Source organism: Archocentrus centrarchus, unplaced genomic scaffold (genome assembly GCF_007364275.1).
Source record: "Archocentrus centrarchus isolate MPI-CPG fArcCen1 unplaced genomic scaffold, fArcCen1 scaffold_45_ctg1, whole genome shotgun sequence".
Classification (NCBI taxonomy): domain Eukaryota; kingdom Metazoa; phylum Chordata; class Actinopteri; order Cichliformes; family Cichlidae; genus Archocentrus; species Archocentrus centrarchus.
In genome coordinates, this window is record NW_022060271.1 from 126,356 (window position 1) to 147,500 (window position 21,145).

The 21,145-nt window shown below is 45.5% G+C and overlaps 1 protein-coding gene across 1 annotated transcript in view; it reads right to left on the reverse strand.

Moving 5' to 3' along the window:
- Positions 1-21,145, reverse strand: part of LOC115777201 (uncharacterized) — a 202,009-nt gene that overhangs the window by 103,643 nt on the left and 77,221 nt on the right. The gene's annotated exons all lie outside the window — the stretch shown is intronic.

The window sequence follows — 21,145 nt, forward strand, 5'->3', positions numbered from 1 at the left end:
ATTGCTTCAGTTGATTACATTTACTAACAACACAGACTGTACATTTACATAAAACATGCAAAATTTTCCCTTAAACATAGTTGATCTGTTCATTTTCCAAGTTGGAGATTGTCCTATTTTAAGGTGTCCAGTTTTTCCAAAAGGATGCAAATATTTTTGTTGAACGCTGCTGCATTTGTATTCCTCCTCTCAACATGTTAGAATTGAGTTCAAGCACATATGCCTATTTTTACTTCAAGATTCAAGAAGTTTATTGTCATGTACACCACAAAACACTGTGGTTATGCTGAGCAATGAAATTCTTACTTGCGACTGCTTTACAAACAATTGAAATAAGCAACTAAGTTAAAATAAAATTTAAGAACTAGTATATTAGGAAGTAAAAGTAGAAAATAAAAATAAATAAATAATAAAGCAAGTGCAATATATACAGATATATACAGATGAAAGAAGGCAGGTAATCACAGTTTGGTAATCAGTCAGTGGTTCAGTAGCCTGATGGCCTGTGGATAGAAACTGTTTTTTAGTCTGGTTGTTCTTGCTTTTACACTCCTGTAACGTCTGCCAGACGGCAGGAGTGTGAACAGTGTGTGCTGTGGGTGGGTACGGTCCTTGATGATGTTGTGTGCCCTCTTTATTACCCGGGTATTATAAGTGTCCTGTAGTGATGGGAAGGCAGCTCCACAGATGAATTGTGCTGTTTTGATGACACGCTGGAGAGCCTTCCTGTCCTGACTGGTGCAGTTTCCATACCACACCGTGATGGAGTTTGTCAGGATGCTCTCCACAGTGCATCTGTAAAGGTTGCTGAGGAGCTTAGGGGATAATCCGAATTTCCTCAGTTTCCTTAAGAAGAAGAGTCTCTGCTGAGCTTTCTTGACAGTCTGTGCTGTGTTGTAGGTCCAGGTGAGGTCTTCACTGATGTGGGTGCCAAGGAATTTGAAGGTCTTCACTCTCTCCACCTGAGTCCCGTTGATGAATAATGGAGCATGCTGGTCTCTTCTCTTCCTCGGGTCAATAATCATCTCCTTAGTCTTCTCTGTATTTAAGGAGAGATTATTTTCCTGGCACCAGGACAGGAAAATAATCTCTCCTTAAATACTTGCCTTTTGGATGGCAAACTTTTTTTTGAATGGCTACTGTTTTGATACTTTTTTATACTTGTGAAAAGCATGATGACAAACTATAGTTAAAATTGTCTTTTTGCGTAAGTATTCTGCTAAAAATAAAATATTGGAATATTGAAATGTATTTGATTTATTCTCTTTACAATTTAGTGTTACATTCAATACAACTTGAACATAAAAAGGGTAATAGGAAGAGGGTAAGAGGAAATGTTATTAATTATATTAACAAAATATAAATAGCTTTTAAGAAGAAGAAGAAGAAGAAACAGCCTTTATTGTCCCACAGAGGGGAAATTTGGGTGTAACAGCAGCCGCAGTTATTATAAATATAAATAAAGATATAATAATTCACACTATTAAGAAAAGAATATATATAAAATCAACAAACAATATTAACCTTAATACTACTAATAATAACACTATATACAATGTACATGATGTGCCTGTGTGTTGAGCCTTAACAGGCCGGACTATTTACAGTATATTATATATTATCCTACATTGTGTAGGCTATTGTGGTTTTTGTTGGGAGCAGTGATGGTTATACAGTCTTACAGCTGCTGGGAGGAAGGATCTGCGGTAACGCTCCTTTGTGCATTTAGGATGCAGCAGTCTGTCACTGAAGGAGCTCTCCAGCTCAGCAACAGTTTCATGCATGGGATGGGAGACCTTGTCCATCAGTGATGTTATTTTGGTCAGAGTCCTTCTGTCTCCCACCACCTGCACTGAGTCGAGAGGACATCCTAGGACAGAGCTGGCTTTCCTGATGAGCTTGTCTATCCTCTTCCTCTCAGCTGTAGATAAGCTGCTGCTCCAACATACTGCTGCATAGAAGATGGCTGATGCCACTACAGAGTCATAGAAGGTCTTCAGGAGTGTCCCCTGCACTCCAAAAGACCTCAGCCTTCTCAGCAGGTAGAGTCTGCTCTGACCCTTCCTGTAGAGCGCATCAGTGTTATGAGTCCAGTCCAGTTTATTGTTTAGGTGAACACCCAGGTACTTATAAGAGTCCACTATCTCAATGTCCACTCCCTGGATGTTCACCGGTGTCCGTGTGGTGGGTCTGCGCCTGCGGAAATCCACCACCAGCTCCTTGGTTTTAGCGGCGTTGATCAGGAGGTGGTTCCGCTGGCACCAGTCCACAAAGTCCTGAGTCCACTGTCTGTACTCTGAGTCATCCTCACCTGTGATGAGGCCAACTATGGCAGAGTCGTCAGAGAACTTCTGCAGATGGCAGCGTGGGGAGTTGATGGAGAAGTCTGCAGTGTAGAGGGTGAAGAGGAACGGTGCCAGCACAGTTCCCTGTGGGGCCCCCGTACTGCAGACCAGCCTGTCAGAGACACAGCCCTGTGTCCTCACGTACTGTGGGCGGTCAGTGAGGTAGTCCAGTATCCACTCGGAGATGTGGTGGTCCACTCCTGACAGTTCCAGCTTGTCTCTCAGAAGTCCTGGCTGGATGGTGTTAAAAGCACTGGAGAAATCAAAGAACATGATCCTCACAGTGCTTCCAGGCTTCTCCAGGTGGGTCAGAGCTCGGTGCAGGAGGTAGATGATGGCGTCATCCACCCCGATGCCAGGCCGGTAGGCGAACTGCAGCGGGTCCAACGAAGACGACACCATGAGGCGTAGATGGTTGAGGACCAGCCTCTCGAGGGTCTTCATTAGATGCGATGTCAGGGCTACCGGCCTGTAGCTGCTAAGATCCTTTGGATGTTTGGTCTTTGGTACCGGTACCACACAGGAGGTCTTCCACAGTTGTGGTACTTTCCCCAGCTTCAAGCTCAGGTTGAACATGTATCCCATGATGCCACACAGCTGATCTGCGCAGCACCTCAGGAGCCTGGAGCTGATGCCGTCTGGACCAGCAGCCTTTCGCACCTTGATCTTACGTAGCTCCTTCCTCACATGATGAGTTGAGAGGGACAAGATGGAGGTGGGGGATGGGGGTTGTGAGATGGAGTCCTCAGAAGTGAAGGGGGTGGGTGATGGCTGAGAGCTGAGAGGTGTGAGGTCCCAAGAAGAAGAAAGGTTGGCAGTCATTAAAGATGGTGGGGCTGACAGCAGGGGGGACTGGGCTGGGGGATGTTAAATTGCTTATTTGCTTTACAGTTTAGCTTAAAAGTAATTTTCACTCTTAATCCAAATTAGTTGAGTTTACTAGAAAATCGCGTGGAAACTCGTTGCCTTAAACCAGTGGTTCTCAAATAGTGGGGCGCGCCCCCCAAAGGGGGCGCGGTGCGATACCTGGGGGGGCGCGTGTGACCCTGGGGAACAGGCTTTTTTTTTTGGGCCGTACTAGTATAAAGTGTAATTGCGCATCCTCTACAGTAGGCGGCAGTGGCGCTGTCATTGTTACAACAGGTTTGCCTAGTGTTATGAGAATGGTGTGGCCCCTTTAAGAGAGAGAGAAGGAACAGCAGTGTGACGTGCGTGGGGGCGAGTGCATGTGGGAGGGGGAGAGATGCAGCGCGAGTGTGAGGGCAGATGCTAGTTGAGCACTATAGAAAGAAGACACAGTTTGTACAGCAGGTCGTGATTATAAAATAAAGCTGTTGCTCCAGCGGACAGTGGTGTCCCGTCTGTTGTTTCCACGGTGGAGAATAAGGGAGTTAACCCCGAGGTATTCGGCCCTGGAGAAGAGTAAATCTCCCCTGTGCTCTCTGACCCCGGTCTGAGAGCTGCTGCAGGAAAGGTTAACACTGGCGACCACGAAGGGACCGGGATTCCTCTGACGTTCCAAGGAAAGAGCAGCGGTGAGCAGAGAAACTGTGAAATAAACTGGGACAGTTAAACCAGGCTAAACCTTATAGTTTACCACATTGGACTGAGCAGCTAGGCTAATACCAAAATGGCGGCTCGCAACCCATGGCCTACTGTCGCAGACCTGCGCACACATGCAACTAGCCACACGAACCCATCCGGGGTGCTAACAGCAGCTAACGTGAACTTAAAAGAGGCATCAACTGGCTATATGGGCAAAAGAAGCAGGAAATATGCACATCCTAACCCTTTTCTCTGTGAAGAGGAGCCGTTTGGAATACGGCAGACAGTGGCTGAAACACCACATGACCCCCCACAGCCCAAGTGGTCAAGCACAAACCCCTTTCTCAAAGATGTTGAAAACACCTGTGCCCTTCCGGACAGTGGGGATAGCGTACTGAGCCACCCATATTCTCAGGTACAGAGTCAACAGTACGCAACATCATCACCTACTATTACTGTTGCAACCCCCCACTCCAACCCATTTTCTCCGGTACACCAAAACAGCTTTGTCCAGAGCACCCCCATTTCTCAAGCATCCTCCTGTCCCGCCCGCACCGGACCTTGGACACCCAGTTGCAACCCACCTGAGGAGACTCTACAGTTAATGCACTCGCCCAGCAAATGTGTTCAGCCCAGACTACGAATACAGCAGCCCCCCAGTTTGTACCATCAGCCCTCTTCTGAGAGCGAGGATGATTATGATTATAGAGAGAGAGTTCCCACCTTAAGGCCTGGTCAGTATGATGGCACTACTCCATGGAAAGAGTTCCTGCACCGGTTTGAGAGCTGTGCAAAGGCAAATTATTGGTCAGAGAAGACCATGATAGTCCAACTAAAGTTTTGCCTGGTGGGAGCTGCAGGAGCTATCATCCACAGGAACCCTCGGTCATCACAGTGGAATTACCGCCGCCTGGTGGAAGAGTTGGAAACTGCATATGGCCCTTCTTCAGAATATGCAGCTGCAGTGGCTATCGAACTGAGACAACGTGTCCGCCAAGTGGGTGAAGCCCTACACGTGTTGAGAGATGACATATATGGTAAAGTGGCAATGGCTTACAGTGACAGAACAGAGACTGAGCAAGACGCTATAGGCGTTGAAGTTTTCACTAATGCTGTGGGTGACGCAGAGATTGTGCAGAAACTGTTGGAACAGCGGCCTCACACACTAGCCCAAGCTTATAACATTGCCCGCCGTCACGAAACCACCAAGCAGGCGGCATCGTACGTAACCACCCTCATGCACACTGGGACACGTAACCTGGCTGAACGAAGGTCACGGGCAGCTGTTATCCGGAAAGGGATCGAGGCAGAAGGCCCAGAGCCCACCACCACACGTAAACTGTGGGGGGGTAAAGGACAGAATGAGGGGGTGCGTTGTCATAACTGCTCCGGTCTGGGTCACCTGAAGAGGAACTGCCCCTCACCAAGGAAGAACGCCAAACCTCAGGCTCCATCATCCTCTCCCAGAAGCTCGGGGCCCAATGCACTTCACCTCAAACCCAAATGCCAAGAAATGAGCATTCACATGCTGGTGCATGAGCTGGAGGTATGTGCAGTTTTGGACACTGCAGCAGGGAAGAGTGTCCTGCCTGCGAACCTCTACAACGCCATTCATCCGGAGGTCCGCCCTCACCTTCAAATATCTGAGACAGAGACTGTGATTGGGGTTGGGCCTGGTGATGTACCTGTCCTTGGTGAGGCATATATACCTGTACAGATTAACAACCGGCAGGTGAGCGTGCATTTCCTGGTGGCTGACATAACTAGCAGGCCTAATGAGGCAATCCTCGGTCATCCATTTCTGGTCCAAGCCCAGGCGCACCTTGACTTTGGAAACCACCGTATAGTACTCTTTGGAGAGGAAGTGCCACATTTTCAGCCACCGAACAAATCTAGGGCATTTGTAGTGAGAGTGGCCCGGACTGTGGTGCTGGAGGCCGGAGAGGAGTATATGGTCCGAGGCAACACCCATACTGGAGAAACAGTGAGGGGGGAGATGATGTTGAGCCCCACCAAAGGTTTTGTGGAGAAACACAAAGTGCTGGTTGCCCGTGGAGTGGTGCAGGCTCAGTCCTCTAAAGTTGTGCCCATCCGCATCTTTAACCCTGGTAACTCTGCCATAACAATTAAGAAGGGGGCCATTGCTGGGATCCTTCAGCCGGCCCAAGTTCGGCCTCAAGCAACCGCAGTCCAGCCTGAGCTGACTGCGGGCAGCATCCCCGTTGTTCCCCAGCATCTACAGGAACTCTACACCCAGAGTTCTGCTGAGCTTAATGCAGGGGAGCAGCTCCAGCTAGCACAGCTGCTGTCAACTTATGGCGGCGTGTTCTCCACAGGCCCCAGCGACCTTGGCCGCACCAACTTGGTGCAGCATGATATTATGACACGACCTGGTATCCCAGTCAAGCAGCCACCACGCAGGATGGCGGGGGTTAAACAACAGAGTGCCGACCAACAGATTCAACAGGGCTTGGAGGCAGACCTAGCCCGCAGCAGCCACAGTAGCTGGGCGTCACCCATAGTGATGGTACGTAAAAAGGATGGAACATTTCGCCTCTGCATAGACTATAGGGCCCTGAATGACTGCACTATCAAAGATGCGTACCCACTGCCCCGCATCCAAGACACATTGGACACCCTCTCCACTGCCAGGTGGTTCAGCACACTAGACCTTGCATCTGGCTACTGGCAAGTTGAACTAACCCCAAGAGCTCGTAAAGCAGCAGCCTTCTGCACCCGAAATGGACTGTTCGAATGGAATGTCATGCCCTTTGGACTGTGTAATGCTCCAGCGACATTCCAGCGACTCATGGACCGTGTCCTGGCCGGCATGCAATGGGAAACCTGCCTGGTTTATCTGGACGACATCATTGTGCTGGGCAGAGACGTGCCAGAGATGCTGGAGCGGCTGGGCCAAGTTTTCACCAGGCTCCACCAAGCTAACCTGAAACTAAGCCTGCAAAGTGTTGCCTCTTCCGCCACCAAGTTGCCTACCTGGGTCACATTGTATCAGAGGATGGTGTCGCCACTGACCCCAGTAAAATCCAGAAAGTGAAGGAGTGGCCAACACCCACATCAGTTCAGGAGGTCCGCCGTTTCATCGGTCTCGCATCCTATTATCGGCGGTTTGTGAAAGGCTTTGCCACCATAGCTGAGCCCCTCCATGCCCTGACCAAGAAGTATGCACGGTTTCAATGGACTGAACAATGCCAGGCAGCATTTGACAAACTCAAGTGCCTGCTTACCACTGCGCCAGTCTTGGGCTACCCACTTGACCAGGGCGACCTGGTACTGGACACCGATGCAAGTGATGTGGGCATTGGCGCTGTTCTCTCCCAAATCCAGCAGGAGAGGGAACGTGTCCTAGCATATGGCAGCCGCAAGTTGTCTAGGACTGAACAGAACTACTGTACCACCAGGCGGGAGCTGTTAGCAGTGGTTGAGTTCACGTCACACTTCCGGCAGTACCTCCTGGGGCGGTCTTTTGTTGTTCGTACAGACCACAGCAGTCTTCGGTGGCTAACCAAGATGAAGGAACCTGAGGGACAGCTTGCCCGGTGGCTTGAGAAACTTAGTGAATACAACCTGGAGATCATCCACCGCCCAGGTCGACTGCACAGCAATGCAGACAGCCTCTCCAGGAGGCCTTGCCCCCAGTCATGTCCATGCAAGCTGCCCAGTCCCTCCCCTTATCCAGTGAGTGTCAGACATCAGGCGGTGCAGTGCGAGTTGGACTCTGATGTCAGCCAAGTGCCACAGTGCTCAGTGGGGGTAGGCAGACACCCCGGGTTGGCAGCAGTGGGTCCAGTGGGGGTGGAGGAAGCTTCACTTGCCAATACAGACACTTTGAGTTACACGGAGAGAATTTACCTGACTAAGACTGATGAGGCCGACTGTAGAGGCTAATCTATAGTTTCTTTCGATCTTCTGTAATTTCCATTTAACCTCTTCCTTTGAATGCCCAATACAGAGCCGGTTTTACGCGTGTGACAACATTCAGCCGCAGCACGGTAAAACTACCGTGTTGCTCCATCGGCCATCTTTATTCTTCTACATCTTCAAATACAACAACATTTTATTCTTCATGGGCCTTAACAACAGAATTGCGCCCTCTGTAGTTCAATCACATAAAATACATCTTCTTAACAGATGTTCTCAAATCCAAATGTTACAAATGAAATACATTTCCCTTTAACTTACTTATACAAATATGAAACACAAAAGGAAACTAATATATGACATAAATCAGTTATAAATTTATAAACTCTACAAAATGGTGCTTACATTCCGGCCCCTAATTGTTCTTGCTGAGGCATGACAATTACCAAAATTACATAAGCAACATTTTCAAACTCTTTTGTTACTGTACCAGTACTCTTAACTGTAAACAACATCATAACACAATGGCTTTAAACAAAAACACATCACTCATCCATTTCCAGTAAAAGACACAATTTGTCCACTGGTCTTTCCAAAACACTGCTTTTTGTCTTAACCAAAACTCTTCTCACATGACCATTTGAATCACAAATTGCCTTTTCAACCTTTCCCATTAACCATGAACCTCTTGGTGCACTATCATCCACTATAAGAACAACATCACCAGGTTTTAGGTTTCTTTTCACATTTAACCATTTCTGTCTCTCTTGTAAAAGTGGTAGATACTCTTTGGTCCAACGTTTCCAAAAAATATCAGACAAGTATTGGACCTGACGCCATCGTCTTTTTGAGTACAAATCCTCCTTTTGAAATAAACCAGGTGGCAACACAGGTTGTTTTTTCATGAGAAGCAAATGATTTGGGGTTAATGCTTCTATATCATTTGGGTCATTAGAAACTCTTGTAATGGGTCTATCATTTATAATAGACTCTACTTCACAAAACAAAGTATGAAGATGCTCATCATTAAGAGTCTGTTGTCTCAGTAGCTGGGTAAGGATTCTTCTGACAGAACGTATCTGCCTTTCCCAAATTCCACCGAAATGAGATCCAGCTGGTGGATTGAATGTCCATGTAACACCTTTCTGCAAAAGTGACTCAGCAATTTTAATCTCATTCCAACCTTTGATTGCCTCGCGCATTTCCTTTTCAGCACCTACTAGGTTTGTACCATTGTCTGACCTCATAACAGACACTTGACCTCTCCTGGCCACAAACCTTCTAAATGCATTAATACAAGAGTCTGCTTCAAGTGAGTGAGCGACCTCTAGGTGAATCGCTCTTGTGGTGAGGCATGTAAACAAAACACCGTATCTTTTTACATAGCTTCTGCCACATTTAACCTCAAAAGGTCCAAAATAATCTATCCCTACATTTGTGAAAGGGGGTTTGTCGGTTTCAAGTCTGTCTCGTGGCAAGTTTGCCATTCTCTGTTCACCAGGCTTACCTGACAGCTTTTTACACTGTACACATTTTGACAATATTTTCCTGAGAGCTGCATCAGCTTTTGGAATCCAATATTTTTCTCTCAGTTTAGACAGCACAAAATTTCTGCCACTATGACCTGTTTGTTTATGAATATGTCTGAGAATCAATGTGGACACATGGTGGTCCTGATGAAGTATCACAGGGTGTTTCACATTGGATGGTAGAGCAGCCTTATCTAACCTGCCACCAACCCTTAAAATACCATTGTTCAACACCGGATCTAGTTTCACAATGTGACTAGTCCTTTTAACCTTTTGACCCTTCTGTAGAGTTAAGATCTCATCTTTGTAACTTTGTTTTTGACAAAACTTAACAATCTCCATCTCTGAATTTTCTAATTCTGTGACTGTTAAATAACCATCTTTGTTTGATTTCTGCACTTTCTTAGCCATTTTCTTTTGACATTGAGTATCGCTGGCTGACAAGGATTTGCGTTCACGTGACAGCTCTTGGAGGAGCCGTTTAAATCTCAGCATCCAGGCAAAGGCCTTTTTTAGTCTGTACCAATCTGAGTAGTGACAAATGAGTTGACTGATAGGATCAGTTTGCATGACATCAACATCAACACTCATAACTTTCACTTCTGCATCATCATGAATGTTCAAGGATATTATCGGTGACGCTGGCCAGTGTTTATTGTCCTTTACTAGAAAGTCTGGACCTTGAATCCAGGCTTTGTTTGACAGGAAATCACTTGCTTTCATTCCCTTAGATGCGTAGTCAGCAGGGTTCAACTCAGAGTTTATGTACCTCCACTGACTGACCTTAGAGTGATCTCTGATAAGTGAAACTCGGTTTGCAACAAAAGTCTTAAATCTGACACTGTCATTCGCAATGTATCTCAACACTGTGGTGTTATCAGACCAGAATGTGGATTCCTCAAGTGGCATTCTTAGCTCGTCTCTCATCATTTTGTCAATTTTTACAGCTACAGACGCCGCTGTTAGCTCTAATCTAGGAATAGTGAGTTGCTTCAAAGGCGATACTCGTGATTTGCCAATCAAAAATGAGCAATGAGCTTCACCTCTTTCATTTGTGACACGAAGGTATGCAACAACACCATACCCTCTCTCACTCGCGTCTGCAAAAAGATGCAGTTGTGCAGATGTTACATTTCCAAATCTAACTGGTTTAAAACACCTGTCCACTGTAAATCCTTGTAGTTTTGTCAAGTCCAACAGCCACTGTTGTGACTTCTTAGCCATGTCAATTGGAATGTCCTCATCCCATGAGAATCTCTTTCCACACAGTTCCTGCAGAATCATTTTGGCTGGGAAAATAACTGGGGACAGAAACCCTAACGGATCATAGATTGAACTCACAAATGACAGAATGCCGCGTCTAGTTTGTGTCATTGGTTTTTCATTGATTTTGATTTTGAACGAGTCTGTTTCAATGCACCAGTTTACTCCTAAGACTCGCTCATCTGGAAGGTTGTCATGACAGAGGTCTAATGCCTTAACTTCAGATGCTCTTTCTGTTTCAGGAATAGAGGCAAGAACAACTCTGCTATTACTATTCCATTTTGTAAGATGAAACCCTCCACTTGCGCATAGTTTTGTTAGCTCCTTCACCATAGCACAGGCCTCATCTTCATTCGACACGGATAAAAGACAATCGTCTACATAAAAGTTATTCTGCACTGCACTAATGGCCATGGGTGACACCTCATCTGAAGCATCCTCTGCTGTTTTCTTTAAAGCAAAGTTGGCACAGCTTGGTGACGATGTTGCACCAAACAAATGCACAGTCATTTTGAACTCCTGTAGTGGTTCATCCAGGTTTCCCTCAGGCCACCAGAGGAATCGAAGCATATCTGTATCCTCAGGCGGGACCTTTACCTGATGATACATCGCCTCAATATCTGACATTAGAGCAATATAGTCGTGTCTGAAGCGAGTTAAAACACCAACCAATGTGTTTGTCAAATCAGGACCTTGTAAAAGTTCCTCGTTCAGTGACTTCCCCTGAAACGAGGCAGCACAGTCAAAAACAACGCGGAGCTTTCTTTTCTGTGGATGGTACACGCCATGATGCGGTATGTACCACAGTCTTCCATCATCACGTTCAAGTTGTTCATTTGACACAGGGACAGCATACTTCTTGTCTATTAGTTCAGAAATGAACACTGTGTACTCTTTATGAAAGTCTTTTCTCTTCAGCATTTTTCTTTTGAGGCTTTCTGCTCTCTGCACAACTAACTCACAGTTGTTGGGTAGTTTAACAGACTGATCTTTAAGAGGAAGGCTTATACAATAATGTCCTTCCACCTTTTTAACTGTATCCTTGACAGAGTCCATGAATTTCACATCCTCTCGTGACATTTCATGACGCTCTTCAGAAGCCTTTTCTGGAAAATCGTGGTTAAACTGTTTCACACACAATGTTTCAATCTCAGACATTGATATGCGGTTCACCGAAACACTTTGTTCACTTTCTGAGTCATTTCTTTTCAAAGGACCGTTTATAACCCAACCTAGGATTGTACGGACTGCATATGGACCCTCATCTACGCTGTGAATAATTTCCCAGGGTTCCATTGCCTTGTGAGCGTTTGCTCCTATCAAGAGTCCAACATCTGCATCTATTTCAGTCAGTTCTGCTCTGTGCAGGTGCGGCCACTTAACTAAGTCTGTCTGCATAGGAATGCTCTCCTTTGAAACTGGAATGTCTTTATGTGTGTACGTATCAGGTAAGTCAATATACACATTTTCTGTTACACCACTTACTTCTAAACCTGAAACAATGTAACTTGGCTGCAACCTTTTCTGACCCATAGTGCGGAGAAGGATTTGAGTTTTCTTTCCTTCTATGCCAAGCTGTCTCATAAGCTTCTCTGAGCAAAAAGTTGCTTGGCTGCCATTGTCCAAAAATGCATAAGTGTCAATTATCTTGTTGTTTTTCTTGAGCTTAACATGAACTGGCACAATAGCCAAAACTCGACTGCTATTACCGGCCCCAGTAGCACCACATGTGCCACCTGTGATGGGGACAGGGCTGGGAGCTTCAACATCTGAGCTTCCAGTGTCATCATTTGGTTCGTTATTTACTGCTACATCCTCTGTCGTGTCATAGTGGAGCAAACTAGGATGTCTTTTGAAACAGTAGTCACATAGCAATCGTTTCTTGCAGTCTTTACTCAAGTGCCCTTTGCTCAAGCATGAAAAGCAAAGTCCTTTTCCTTTAAGGAACTCTACTCTCTCTTTGTGAGGCAGTTTTCTTATTTTCTGACAGTCGGCAAGTGAGTGATTCCTGTCACAATACACACATGGTCTTTGAAAGGCATTAATTGTCTGACGCACAGTGCCTTTGTTTGCATCTAGCAACCTTTCATTTATTGCAGGTGCCACACTAGTGGCAAACGCACTGCCCTTTGGTCTAAATGTCTTCTCTGGTTTTGAGTATTGCTTGCACTTGTCATCGGTATCTTTAATGTCACCAAATAAAGGATCTGATGCTATCTTAGCTTGTCTGTTCAGGAATTTCACTAAATCTGAAAACCTAGCTCTTCTTCCAGAGTTTTCTTGGATGTCGAAAGCTGAGACTCTCCACATTTCTCTCATCTTATAGGGTAACTTGGAAACTATTACCCTGAGATTTGTGGGGTTGTCTAATTCCTCCAAGTAGTTAATATCTTGCATGGCATTATTACACCCAGTTAGAAACAGTGAGTAACTATGAAGACCTTTGGTATCATCTGCTTTCAACTGAGGCCAACTTACAGCCTTCTTCAGGTAAGCTGTCGCTATTTTGATGTCATTGCCATAATGATAATGTAAAAGTTTCATTGCCTCATGGTAGCCTTTTTGTGGGCTCATGTGTTGGCAACTTCTGACTAAGTCTCTAGGCTCACCTCTTGTGAACTGTTCAAGGTAGTAGATCTTGTCATTATCATTATCTGTCTTGCTACTGATTGTATGTTCAAAGGCTCTAAGGAATGGTTTGAATTCTAAGGGATCACCACTGAAAATGGGAACATCTCTCTGAGGTAAATTTGTGAGTCTTTGTTGCTTAACCAACATCTCTGTAATACTATTCTGTTTCAGCATTACTTCACACAAATTAACCTTTGTGTCCATTTCAACCCTCTGAGAAGGAGTCTCCTGTGCAACTTGGTACTGAGATCCACTTAAGTGAGTGTTCGACTGTCTGTTGACACCAACTGGGGGCAAACCACTAAATGAGTCTGCACGGCGATAAGTTACACTTCTCTTTTCGTTGTCCTCATACTCACATTCCTCCAGTACCTTTATCTTTGCAGTAGAAGCAGCAATTTGAGTTTCAATTTCCAGCTGCTCCTTCCTTGCCTTTAACTGCAGCTCTTCCAACTCCAGAGCTTGTTTCTCCTTTAACTTCTCTGCCTTTGCCATCAGAGAAGCTCTTTCTGCTTGTTCCTTGCGACGTGCAGATGATGATGATGATATGATTGAACCACAGCGGCTGGACCCGACCCTGGACACGCAGGATCCTGGACGCTTCCCTCTTGAATCACCTGTCAAAGACACGCTGTCATCTGGACCCACGTCGTCCTGTTGTTTCTGCCTTGCGCCGATTGTCCACTTCTCAGCATCCATCATAAAATTGCTGAAATGCTCCTTTTTGGGCTGATACCAATATGTCTGATCAGCCTCTTTCTCTTCCTCTGACAGCAGTTGTAGAACATTCTCATTTGTTTGAACAAAGTCACTTATGAGTTTTGAAAACTCATTTAAATGTTCATCAACAATATCTACAGCGTCATCATTTTTCATCATAGCACTTATTTTATTCAGTTTCGCTGTCACCTGAGAAAGCTTTGCTCTTCTTGAACCGATTTGTCTCTGTAAAAGGTCCTCCAGGCCCTTTTCCGTGTATTTCGGCGCCCTCTTTTGGCCGTTTTCAGTACCGCAGACATTTTCTTGCTCTCTGGTTTCTTGTGACTCGTCATCCGCCATCTTGCCTTGTTTTCTTTTCATTCATCAACAAGAGATCGAATAAAGTAGTCCATGACACAAAGCATGCTTTGCTTTCCAAATAAGTGCCATCTAGTGAAGACTACAACATCCTTGTTGTCTTGTATTTTTCTCTTGGCTCATTTAGGCAAGTTACCAGTTCGTAGCTTGTGATTCCATGACGATCCGTTGTTGTGGTTACGTCGCTGGGCTCGGTCTCGGCTCGTTCTTGCTGAGCGCGGTAGTCTTACTTATTGTAGAGGCTAATCTATAGTTTCTTTCGATCTTCTGTAATTTCCATTTAACCTCTTCCTTTGAATGACCAATACAGAGCCGGTTTTACGCGTGTGACAACATTCAGCCGCAGCACGGTAAAACTACCGTGTTGCTCCATCGGCCATCTTTATTCTTCTACATCTTCAAATACAACAACATTTTATTCTTCATGGGCCTTAACAACAGAATTGCGCCCTCTGTAGTTCAATCACATAAAATACATCTTCTTAACAGATGTTCTCAAATCCAAATGTTACAAATGAAATACATTTCCCTTTAACTTACTTATACAAATATGAAACACAAAAGGAAACTAATATATGACATAAATCAGTTATACATTTATAAACTCTACAAAATGGTGCTTACACCGACACTAAACTGTTTTGTGGTTGGTCTTTACAGGAGCTGCAGCAGGCCCAAAAAGCTGACCCAGACATTGCTCCCATCAGAACCTGGTTGGAGGCCAGTAAAGAACGTCCTCCATGGGCAGCAGTTTCGCAATACAGCTCTGCCACAAAAACGTACTGGAGCCAATGGAAACGGCTCTACTTCCAAAATAGAATACTGGTTAGGCGGTATTACTGCCTTGATGACACCCACTTCTACCCCCAGATTGTGCTGCCTCGTGTCTTCCGGCCCGATGTCATGAAGCAGATGCATGAGGGACCGGTTGGTGGACACTTTGGCGTGGAGCGCACGGTCACTCGGCTGCAGACCCGATACTTCTGGTACCGGATGAGGGAAGACGTCTCCCTCTGGTGTGCCACCTGTACCAGCTGTGCATCCAAGGCCAGGCCCTACAAAACACCACAAGCACCGATGGGCACTGTTCGTGTTGGAGCCCCAATGGAGCGTGTCGCCTTGGACATTATGGGCCCATTGAATGAGACAGAGCGCCGTAACAGGTATGTGCTCGTCATACAGGACTATTTCACTAAATGGGTAGAAGCCTTTCCCCTGCCTAATGACAAGGCAGTAACTGTTGCTGAAGTGCTGGCTTCAAAGTGGGTGTGTCGTTATGGAACTCCACAGTCGCTGCACAGTGACCAAGGCCGGAACTTCGAGTCTGAAGTGTTCCAGGAAATGTGTGCACTGTTTGGTATAGAGAAAACACATACCACACCTTTCCGACCTCAGTCTGATGGCCAAGTTGAACGGTTCAATGCTACCCTACAAAAGATCTTGGCCACCACAGCGGAGCGTTGCCACTGGGACTGGGACCTCATGATCCCTTATGCAGTGATGGCCTACAGGGCGACAAAGCATAGTGCAACTGGGTTCACTCCCAACTTCATGATGTTTGGAAGGGAAGTGAGTGAGCCGGTGGACCTCGTGGCAGGCCTCCCATTGGACCCTGAAGAGACCCTTTCAGCCCCTGAGTATGTCCAACAACTCCGAGAGCGCCTAGAGCTGGCACATCAAATTGCCAGAGAAGCACTTGGGGAGTCTGTGAAACGGGCAAAGAGAGAATACGACAAGAACTGTTGCCGCACACAGTACCAGGTGGGTGATGCGGTTTGGTATCTCATCAAAGGTACGCGCAAAGTTAAGAGCAAGGTTAGAAAGTTCCTTCCATCCTATGAAGGCCCGTACTTTATCCTGGGGCAGTTAGATGATCTGGTGTATCGTATTCAGAAATGCCCCAGGACCAAAGTTAAAGTGGTTCATCATGACCAGCTGAAACCTTATCGTTCTCGTGATCCCCTGGATAATGCCTGGGTCAGACAGCATGCTGGAAGCTGGACACCAGTGGAGGTGTCACCCCCCACTTTGGACGAGGATCCTATGGACACCGGTCTGGGTTTTTCGCAACTGTTCCTTGTGGCAGACACCAAGGGGACCCCAAGCACCATCCCTTCAGGTCCAGCAGTGGAAATCCCAGCAGCTGCAGCTGCAAACTCTTCCACCTCCCCTTGTCTGGACTTTCCTGCCTCTGAGGACCCTTGTGATAGTGGGGGTAGTGCTTCAGCACTATTTCAGCAGGACCAGCGCCCTCAAAGGCCAAGGCGCAAGCGGAGACCACCGACCAGGTTGGGTGAGTGGGTGACTCAGTGAGTCTTGGGATCACGGACAGTTTGGGACTTAAAAAGGGACAATGAAAGAAAGTTGGGGTTATTGTTGAATTGAAGTGAAGACAACTGTTCTAGTATGTCTGTGCTGTTTGAGACAAGAGGTTTTATTATGTTCAATTTAAAAAAAAAAAAAAGCTGGGTGTAGCAGCTTATTGTTGTATACTGTCCTTGTGTTATTTCTCGGTTAGGTGAAATGGGGTTGTTGTGTCATCCCATATGTTCCATGGCAGGGATGCCTCTCCAGCTGATATCTGCACTGCCTTGATAAGCACTTCATCACACAATGAACTTTTTTTTTCTCTACGTTAAGGTCCCTTTCTCTACTGCTCCCCCTGAGCAAAGTGACCTTAATGTACATGTTATGTTGCAGGCACTGTGTTTTTTTTTTTTTTTTGCAGGAATGGATGTGCTGTTATTGTGCTGGATTGGACTTCTGGGATAATGTCCATCCAGAGTGGGGGTAGTGTTATGAGAATGGTGTGGCCCCTTTAAGAGAGAGAGAAGGAACAGCAGTGTGACGTGCGTGGGGGCGAGTGCATGTGGGAGGGGGAGAGATGCAGCGCGAGTGTGAGGGCAGATGCTAGTTGAGCACTATAGAAAGAAGACACAGTTTGTACAGCAGGTCGTGATTATAAAATAAAGCTGTTGCTCCAGCGGACAGTGGTGTCCCGTCTGTTGTTTCCACGGTGGAGAATAAGGGAGTTAACCCCGAGGTATTCGGCCCTGGAGAAGAGTAAATCTCCCCTGTGCTCTCTGACCCCGGTCTGAGAGCTGCTGCAGGAAAGGTTAACACTTGGTTAGCAGTGTTGAGTCAACAGAAAGCTCCGACTGCGTTCTGTCTATAGCCTCCGTTATTCAACATAACAACCCCCAACATGAAAAAGTTTTTAACAGGGATGAAAAGAAAAGCGGAGAGAGACAAAGATAATGAGACAAAAGAAAGTCACCCGAAAGCTAAGACGAGGAAATACGACGAAGCGTATTTAGCGCTTGGCTTCACTGTCACTACAGTTGGAGAAGAGGAAAGACCGGTGTGTTTGCTGTGTCTAAAAATGCTCGCAGCGGACAGCATGAAGCCAAATAAATTAGCGTGTCACTTAAATACGTTACACTCCAATCACGCCGGTAAGCCGCTAGAGTTTTTTCAGCGAAAACGTGCTGAATATTGCCAACAGTCATCCCGCTTTGTGAAGGCTACTTCAGTAAACCATCGAGCGCTGTTAGCATCATATAAGGTGGCGTACCAAATTGCGCAGTGCAAAAAGCCCCACACCATAGCAGAGGAGCTGATACTGCCTGCAGCATTAGACATGGTCTCTGTCATGCTGGACGACGCCAGTGCAGCAAAACTAAAAACTATCCCTCTGTCCAATGACACTGTCGCCAGACGTATAGATGACATTGCTAACGATCTTCATGAACAGCTGGTAGATAAACTCAAAGACAAACGTTTTGCCTTACAATTTGATGAAGCAACTGACAGCAACAAAGACTGTCTGTTTATTGCTTATGTACGTTTTGACTTGTCAAACTCCCTGTGTGAGGATCTACTTTTTTGTAAATATGTCAGAGACAGAGCCACAGCTGAAGAGCTATTCAAAATTCTGGACTCCTTTTTGACTGAGAATGGGCTAAAGTGGGAGAACTGCATTGGTGTTTGCAGTGATGGTGCACAAACCATGGCAGGGAAGAGAAAAGGACTTAGGGCACTCATCAAGACAGCCTCACCTCATGCTGAGTGGACACACTGTATTATACACAGAGAAGCACTTGCATCCAGGCAACTTTCCCCTGAATTAAGTGAGGTTATGACTGACATCATAGGTGTAGTCAATTTTATAAAGACTAGACCACTAAAAACAAGAGTCTTCTCTGCCATCTGTGAGGAGATGGGAGCCGAACATCAAGCTGTGCTCTATCACAGTGAAGCAAGGTGGTTGTCACGAGGAAAAGTCTTGTCCCGAGTTTTTGAGCTCAGAGAGCAAATAAGAGTGTTTTTGGAGCAGGAGCACAAGTATGAAGTGGCAGAAAAATTTTGTGATGAGAACTTCCTGGGAAAACTGGCCTACCTGAGTGACATATTTGGAAAGCTAAATGAACTGAATCTACAGCTTCAAGGGAAAGATAAACACCTCCCTCAGGTCACAGACAAGATTAGCTCTTTCACCCGAAGCTTGCAATGTGGGGCAGGCAACTTGATGAAGGAAACACCGATTCATTTGAGAACCTGCATGAGTTTGTGGACACTAATGACTATGATGCTATCTCAGTGATTCCACACATTAAGCAGCATATTTCTTCACTGATTGGATTCTTTAAAAAGTACTTCCCTGAAAACAGTTCCCAGTATGACTGGGTGAGAGACCCTTTCAGTGCACCAGCTCCAACTGGTTTCAGCTCTGCAGAAGAGGAGCAGTTCATTGACATGACGTCTGACTCCACATTGAGACTGAGGTTCACATCACAGACACTCAGTGCATTCTGGCTGAGTGTAGAGAGGCAGTATCCACTCTTAGGGGAGAAAGCTATAAGCATTCTGCTTCCTTTTTCAACATCTTACCTTTGTGAGATTGGCTTCTCTGCTGTTGCTGCACTGAAGACCAAGTACAGGTCCCAGCTAAACATTGAGCAGGAGCTGAGAGTTGCACTATCATGCTTCGAACCTCGCTTCGAAAAGCTGTGCACTGCAAAACGTGCTCATTGTAGCCATTAAACCTGACTTCCTCCTCATTTTGATCAAAAAAGAAAGAAAAAATGAGCACAAATTGTTTAATTCATTTTTGTTTTGTAGGTTCAAGTGTTTTATATATTGTGCTCCTGAGATAATGTTGCTGAACTGAATATAAATTAGTTATTTTTTTTGTTTTTGTAGTTTATTAGTTATTATAATTATTAAATATTATTTATTGATTTGATTTAATTTTGCAATGGTGCAATTAGTTGGTCAAACATGTTTACAGTTTAAACAAGGATTTATTTATTTTTAATTTCAGGCAATGATGCACAAAATCTTTTCTGTTGCAGACTTAAAACACGATTTAATAAAGTTATTCTTTGTAAGTTTGACCATATGTCTTTCTTTTTTCTTTTCTTTAATGTTAATAAGGATAAAATGTTATGCAGAGATGGATAGTCACGGTGGGGAGTGGGGGGCGCGAATAGTTTTCTTCTTGCTAGGGGGGGCGTAACAGAAAATAATTGAGAAGCACTGCCTTAAACCGTTCTAGTTTTTACACAAAGATGAAACTAAACATGTTTAGTTGTGTTAACTTAGAACCTTAGTACAATGTATCAAACATGTTTAGTAGTATTTACTAAAATGGATTAGCTCTCATAAATAGGAAGAAATTTATATGAGCTAATCAATTTTAGTAAAGACTACTAAACATGTTTAGTTTCATCTTTGTGTAAAAACTAGAACGGTTTAAGGCAACGAGTTTCCACGCGATTTTCTAGTAAACTCAACTAATTTGGGTTCAGACTGTGGGCAGTTGTTGGTACTTTGGAGCCACTGACTAAATGAAGAGGAGCAGAGGCTTTGGTTTCAGTGGCTCACAGTCAGCTGCATCATCAGTGCCTCTTTAAAGCTTCCACAGCATCATGTGTTCATCAGTGACTCCAGTGAGGACACATCAGTGGATCATCATCATCATCATCATCATCATCAGCTCTTACAAACTGACACACTTTGTTCCCACAGTACAACCTGCAGATGGAAGCAGCTGGACTTCTTGGAGGTTCTCCAGAGTTCCTAAAGTTTATTGAAGCCGTGCACTTTGACCTTGAATTTGTTCAGACTCTGAGAGCTGATGATGTTTCCTGCTGTTCCAAATCTGTCCACAAACCACAAACACATGGCTGCAGATGCAGTTTAAACACTTTATTTTACTGAACTGTTGTCATGAGTTTAAATTTAAAACAGGAAAAATAGGAAACCTACAGAGTTAACGAGCCAGAGTTAACGAGCTTGAGTTAACGAGCCTGAGCTAACGAGCCTGAGATGGTTTGTGGTTTAAATCTGGAGTCTGCCTGTTCATCATGGCTGATGCTGCTGCATGTTTGATCATAATCCCCACACTGCTCACTACCCCACACGTACGTTTGGGGTAGTGAGCAGTGTGGAAACTGTGTGTGTGTGTGTGTGTGTGTGGCTGGTCCTGGGTCAGGGCCTTGCTGAAACAGGACTCTGAGGCACAGATGCTCGACACCATTAATGAGTGGTTTGCAGTCCAGGTTGTCTACAGTGATGCTGTGTTTGTGTGACAGATTTTCAGGAGCATTATTACTGCCAGCCACCAGCACAGCTGCAGAACTGTTCAAGTGTTTGAACGACTGCATGTGAGGAAAGCTGCAGCGTCCGTGTTGTGTTGGCGCGCACGGACGGAGGGGCAGCTGTGGCCGGTTTCACCGCTCGGCTCGAGGAGGTTGCTTCTGAATGTGAGTCTGAGCGTAACGAGCTCTGAAAGATGAACCGCATCAAAGAACTTCCTGACGTGTGTCTGAGCAGCTCTGTGAGGAGATGATGCAGAGCACACACGTCTGCTCT